General features: G+C 34.3%; 1 pseudogene; it reads right to left on the reverse strand.

Annotated features, from left to right (window-relative positions):
* Positions 1 to 5217: 5217 nt before the first annotated feature.
* Positions 5218 to 6133, reverse strand: LOC105476483 (olfactory receptor 8B3-like; annotated as a pseudogene).
* Between the last annotated feature and the right edge of the window lie 207 nt (positions 6134 to 6340).

The following is a 6340-nucleotide window of genomic DNA, read 5'->3' on the forward strand; positions in this document are numbered from 1 at the left end:
AAGGGAAGGGTTATGGAATATTTTTAGGCTACAATCTTTTTTGTTTAGCAGTTTGTTTCAAATCAAATTTCAACCTTCACTTTATTGAGTGGACTTCTATAGTGTGAAGAAACAACGTGTTCACATTACTCTTGTCTGTCATTCCAAACCCGGTGGTTTTAACTATGTAAACTATATGTCTATATATTCAAGGCTGTAGCATTCATCTATGCTCTATAATCATAACTCTCAGTTATTTAGTCTTAATTTTGTATTTAAATAATTCAGTGCTTACTCCCAGCGTTCTACTTTCTTGAGTTCTTTTGATTCACTTGTTAAGCATTTTCTTCAAGACTAGCTTAGAAGGACTATACTCTCTGAGGTCTTGCCTGCTTCAGGTTTTGTGTATGACTTTCCATGGCAGTATCTTATTGAAATGTAATTTTAGTACATAGTACGCACAAATCCTAAGTATGCAAATTTGGGGGAGGGAACTTTTCTCAAACTTCTTTTTTGAGGTATAATTGCTATACAGTAAACTATACATATTTAAAATGTACAATATGGCAAATGTTAACTTGTGTTTACACCATGAAATCATCACCGCATCAGGAAAATGCACATACCCATCACCTTCAAAGCCTTCCTTGAATCACAGTACTAAAACTCTACAATCATCTTTAAAAATGAAAAACATTTTCACAAATGTCAGTGTTTATGTATTATTTTTAAAAATTAAACCTAAAAATAAGAGGGAATTCTTAACATGATGAAGGGAATCTGCAAACAAACAAATAAAACTACACCTAACTTCATACTTAAAAGAGTGAATTCTTTACTTATAAGTCTGGTGAAAAGAAAAAAAATTCCACTCTCACTGCTACTATATGATCATGTAGTAGATTAATGGACAGTGCAATAAGGCAAGAAAATATAATAAATGACAGATACATTGCACAGGAAAAAATAAGATTATTTCTGTTTATAAATGACATGGTGCTCTATGCTATGAACAATTGGAAACTGAAGTTTTTAAAAGGCAGTAATGTTACAACAGCACCAAAAATCATGAAACCTTCAAAACAAATCTAATAATGTATGTACAAGGTATGTACACCATAAACTAAAACTAATTAAAGAAATAGAAAACTATGTAAATAGAAAGACATACTGTATTTATATTCCTTTTTGTTGCTGTGTATTGTTCCCTTGTAAAGATCAAGATACCATAATTTATCAATTAACCTGTTAATAGACATCTAGGTTGACTACAGTTTTTGGCTGTTAAAAATAAACCTATTTTTAACATTTGTGTGTATATGTGCATATATATGTGTATAATTTTTGAAATGTTAGCAAATTCAATTCTAAAGTACATAAAATAGATAATTCATTATGACAAGTAAAGATAAATCTTGAATGAAATAAGCCAAACACTGGAAGACTGAATATTTCTAACACGTCCATCTTTTTAAAGCTGATGTATACAATCCATGAAATTACATTAATTTCAAGTAAGTTTTATTGTGAGAAACTGATTTATATGGATAGACAAAGACACAAAAATAGCCAAAAAAAATAGCCAGAACAATTTTTCAAAGAAGCAGAGTAGGAGGTCTCACACGACTTGATTTCAAGACTCCCTATAGTTCTGCAACAATTAAAACAGTGTGATATTGTCAAAAGGATACACAGATGAATCAATGGAACAGAACGTAGTGTCCAGAAATAGGCCCATATATATTAGGCTAATTGATTTTGACAAATGTGCAAAGGCAACTTATTGAAGAAATTATGGGCTTTTCAAGCAATGACACTGGAATAATTCAATATTCATAACAAAAAGAAAAAAATCTCAAAACCTACTGCTGTGGTTTGAATGTGGTCCCCAAATTTTATGTGTTGGAAACTTAATCCTAAGCTCATATGCTGATTGGAGGTGAGGCCTTTTGAAGTTAACAAGGATTAGATAATGTCATTAAGGTGGACCCCCATGATGAGACTGTTGGCTTCGTAGGAAGAGAAAGGGAGACCTAAGCTGACACACAAGCTCATGCCCTCTGCCTATGATGCCCTCTGCCATGTTATGACTCAGCAAAAAGGCTCTCCAGTTGCTGCCACCTTAATGTTGGACTTCTCAGCCTCCAGAAAGTGTAAGAAATAAATTTCTTTTCTTTATAAGTTACTCAGTCTTGGTAGTCTGTTATAGAAATGCAGAAGAGACTAAGAAACCTAACTCACATCATTAATATAATTATCACAAAATTACTCATAGACATAAAGATAAAATATTAACCTTTAAGATTTTTAGAAGAGAGCAAAAGGGAAAACTTTTTGACATAGAATAAGGCAAAGATTCCTGATAAGCTACCAAAAACAGAGTCCATCAGAGAAAAAAGATAGTTAATTAGACATTATCAAAGTTAAAAACCTTTCCTCTAAGAAAGATAATACTCAAGGAATGAAACAAGCCAAACACTGGAAGATTATATTTTCAAATCATGCATCTATTAAGTAACGTACATCCAGAATCTGTAAAGCACCAGTAAACCTCAAAAATAAGTAAAGAAACAACTGAATAAATAAATGAGCAAAGGTTGTACCTAGACACTTTGCCCAAAAGCAGCATATGGATGGGAAATAAACTCATGAAAGGGTCCTCAACATCATTAGTTATTAGGGAAAGTCAAATTAAAATCACAATGAGATACCACTAAAAAGCTATTAGAAAAATGAAAATAAATAAACAAAACGACTAAATCGAATGCTAATGAGTACACAGAGCAGCTGAAATGTTCATTCATCAGTGGTGGGGATGCAACATGGTGCATCTGCTAGAAAACAGTTTGTAGTTTCTCTTAAGATGGTCACAATTTAAGGTATTTGCCTACAAAAATAAAAACTTCTGTTCACACACAAAAACTGTGCACTTATGGTCATAGTGGTCTAAGGATTATTCTAAAGCTCCTCCTCTTCTTTTTCTGTAGAGATGCTAAGAGCATTTATAAGTCTCAGTCTTTGACGTCAGTCAAATAAAAGTCATGATTTTTAATTATGATTTTGCCCAGAAGTAATCATTTAACCAAAAACAAGGCATCTAAACAGCAAGCTCTGTTTTTGAGGTATTATAATAATTACAGGTAGCATCATGAAAGCTCTTTTATTCTGATATAGTGGCTTCTCCAGGAGCCTGTCTATAATTCAAGTGCTTTAATAAAGCCATAATTATGAAGTCATTTATACACAGACCAAGATGCTTTTGCCCTGCTATCTTCGGAGGCTTAATATTCTATTCAAAATTTTACATCATGAATACCACGTTCCTTCAGGCCTAAAAGATCGGGAATTTTCTTCTCCTCTCCTTTTCTAACAGTGACTGTTTGACTTTTAGGTACAGGTCATTATCGCACCATTAGTAACTCCTGAAATGCCTGTCAAAAAATATATTACACTCACGCACATAGTCTTCGTAGTTATATAATTTTAACATTATGACATACATGGCCCTATAATGCATAATGCTCTCTAATCTTTCAGATGAAATCACTTTTTTTCTTTTTACTCAGCACTACCTTCCTCTTAGCTCCCTCCAATTCATTGCCCTTATTTGTTTCACGTTTATAACCTACAACACACCCTCCTGTATGTTATTACGTGTTTATATAATCTCACAACTGCAATATAAGGTTATAATACCTTAAAATGCATATGAAAATAGCTAATGAAAGCCACAAAACCATGAGTGATTTAGTTATCTGCAGGTCCTCCAGCCTTCAGGTTTAACCTTTCTTTAATATCAGATAACTTATGCCTTCGTCCTACTCAGAAAAATTCTATGATCACCATAGTATTTGTAAGGCCTTCCAATTTTGAGAAAAAGAAGTCATAGGGAGAAGCATTAATTTTCCATGGTTCTACTTTCTAAGTTCCTCTTTCCTAACTTGAGATCCAATTACTACTCATTATTTTTCTGGTTGAAGTTTCCTTTCTTTCCCTTCCTGATTCTCCAAATGTGACCACATTCACTCCACAAAACATTATTTAATGTATAGTCATTGTGGATTAAAATTTTGTCAAAGCTTTATGTTAATAAAAGATAGTTACAGTAATTTACAGAACAGATACAAATTCAGATTGAAAATTTAAATTGATTGAGAGTTTCAGATGGTTTCTAAATCCTCATTGATAATCCCCATAATCCCCACAGAGGGACCTCTTGTATATTGGCTATGTGTCTCTTTGAATTCTTGCCTAAATTACAAATTGGTAGGCTCCTTTCTCTCCTATGCCTCTATTCTCTGAATTAGAAACACCAGAAAATATTTCAATATGCTTTTTGATTTTGTAAAATACATCAGCTCCCTGCTTGAGCCAATCAATTCGCAACTACCCCAGCTTAATAGATCTCCACTTTCACACACTCCAAAAAAAACAATTTCCCAGAACAAAAAACTAAAGCAATAACCATTCTGAGATTATTTGTCATCTAGAAACAAAATGTCCAAAAAAAAAAAGTTTTCTCGTATAGTATCTCTTGTTTAATAAGTAAAACAATAAAGTATACCAGAAAAAGTAGTAGACTTGAAATTAGGAGTCTATTAACTTGTTTTAGACTTTTTTAATAAAGAAATTGTGTGACTTTAAGGGAATCATTAGCATCTCTTAGTTCCAGCACCTCACAGATGCAATATTGGTATATTGGTGATCTATTTGGGGTATACAAAGGTAAACGTAAAATTAATGTCAGAAGAAGCTTCATGTGTATATTTAAAGTGGCAAAGTGGGCTGTATTTGTTAGGTCTTGTCAAACCTTGTCTGTCTGGAAAACACCGGCATATAAAGGACACATGATGCTGCCCAGTGGAGGATGGAAAGACAAGAGTAGAGGCAGGTTGTCAGGTTCTTATATGCAGCGGAACATTGTCATCTTAATTTTACTTTACTTGATCATTTGAAAAACCAATCATCTTTTCTAGAAGAAAAAAGGAAGTCCATAATGACAATGGAAAAAAAAGAAAAACTTTCTTTATTATTACACAGGAAAAATGACAAAAAGGGGAAAGATGTGCAAAGGGTGAGGGAAAAAAATTTACTATAAAAATTGGAGACAGATTGATAGGATGATACTCAACTAACCATCATCATGATAACAAATAGGAAAAATTATTTCCTCCTAAGTTATTATAATAAAATACAGAGAATCCCCATCCTGTAACTACATGCACAGAGAAATGTTGTTTATGGCAATAACATTCTCCTACTCAGAGCTTTTCCCATGGCAAATTTAGCATCTTTGCTCTTTAAGCTGTAGATTAAGGAGCTCATCATGGGACGCACATTCATATAAAAAACAGAAGAGGATTTTCCCTCATCTATAGACCCAGCAGAAGATGGTTTGACATACATAAATGCACTTAATCCAAAGAACAAAGAAACAGCAATTATGTGGAAACTGCACTCATTGGAACTGATGTGGAGGATCCTGGAGAGGATGTCACCATAAGAGATAAAGATGGTGACAACAGGCACAATGATGTTGATGCCTGCCACAATGAAAACCACCAGCTCACTGATGTAGGTGCTGGTGCAGGAGAGCTGGAACACAGGGAGAATGTCACAGAAGTAGTGATTGATGGTGTTTGCATCACAGAAGGTCAGTCTCAGCATGCATCCAGTGTGGGCCATGACCCCAGAAAAGGACAGGAAGTAGGAACCAAGCATAAGGCTGAAATACACTTTGGGGGACATGGCAATGTGATAAAGAAGTGGGTAACAGATGGTCACACAGCAATCATAGGCCATTGACGTCAGCATATAACATTCAGAAATAAAAAAAGAAAAAGAAGAAGAAAAGCTAGATCATGCAAACCACGTAGGAGATAATATTCTTCTCTGAAATACAGTTCCTCAGCATTTGGAGTGTAAACACAGAAGAATAACAGAAGTCTGCGAAGAACAATTTAGAAAGGAAAAAGTACATGGGAGTGTGAAGATGTGAATTCCGCATAGTTAGAATTACCAAGACAGAGTTTCTTATCACAGTGACAACATACATTACAAGAAACAGGAAGAACAGGGGGAGGTAAAGATCTGGCTGGTCTGTTAACCTCAGCAGAATGAATTCATTCACCAAAGAGCCATTTCCAGGAAACATTCTACTCTAAGGGAATCTATGGACACAGGAGAAAAGAAGACAACCCAGAACTTCCCACGGTATTTTCTCCCACACCTTGGAATATTGCTGAGATTGTCTGAAACTAGACTAATGTGGACCCACAGAATCTGCCTTTACCACTACTAGGTTACTGAGTGGCGTTGACTTACCCATGATAGAATCTTACTAAGCCAAATATAGCACAAA

The sequence above is a fragment of the Macaca nemestrina genome, chromosome 12, assembly GCF_043159975.1.
Source record: "Macaca nemestrina isolate mMacNem1 chromosome 12, mMacNem.hap1, whole genome shotgun sequence".
Lineage (NCBI taxonomy): Eukaryota > Metazoa > Chordata > Mammalia > Primates > Cercopithecidae > Macaca > Macaca nemestrina.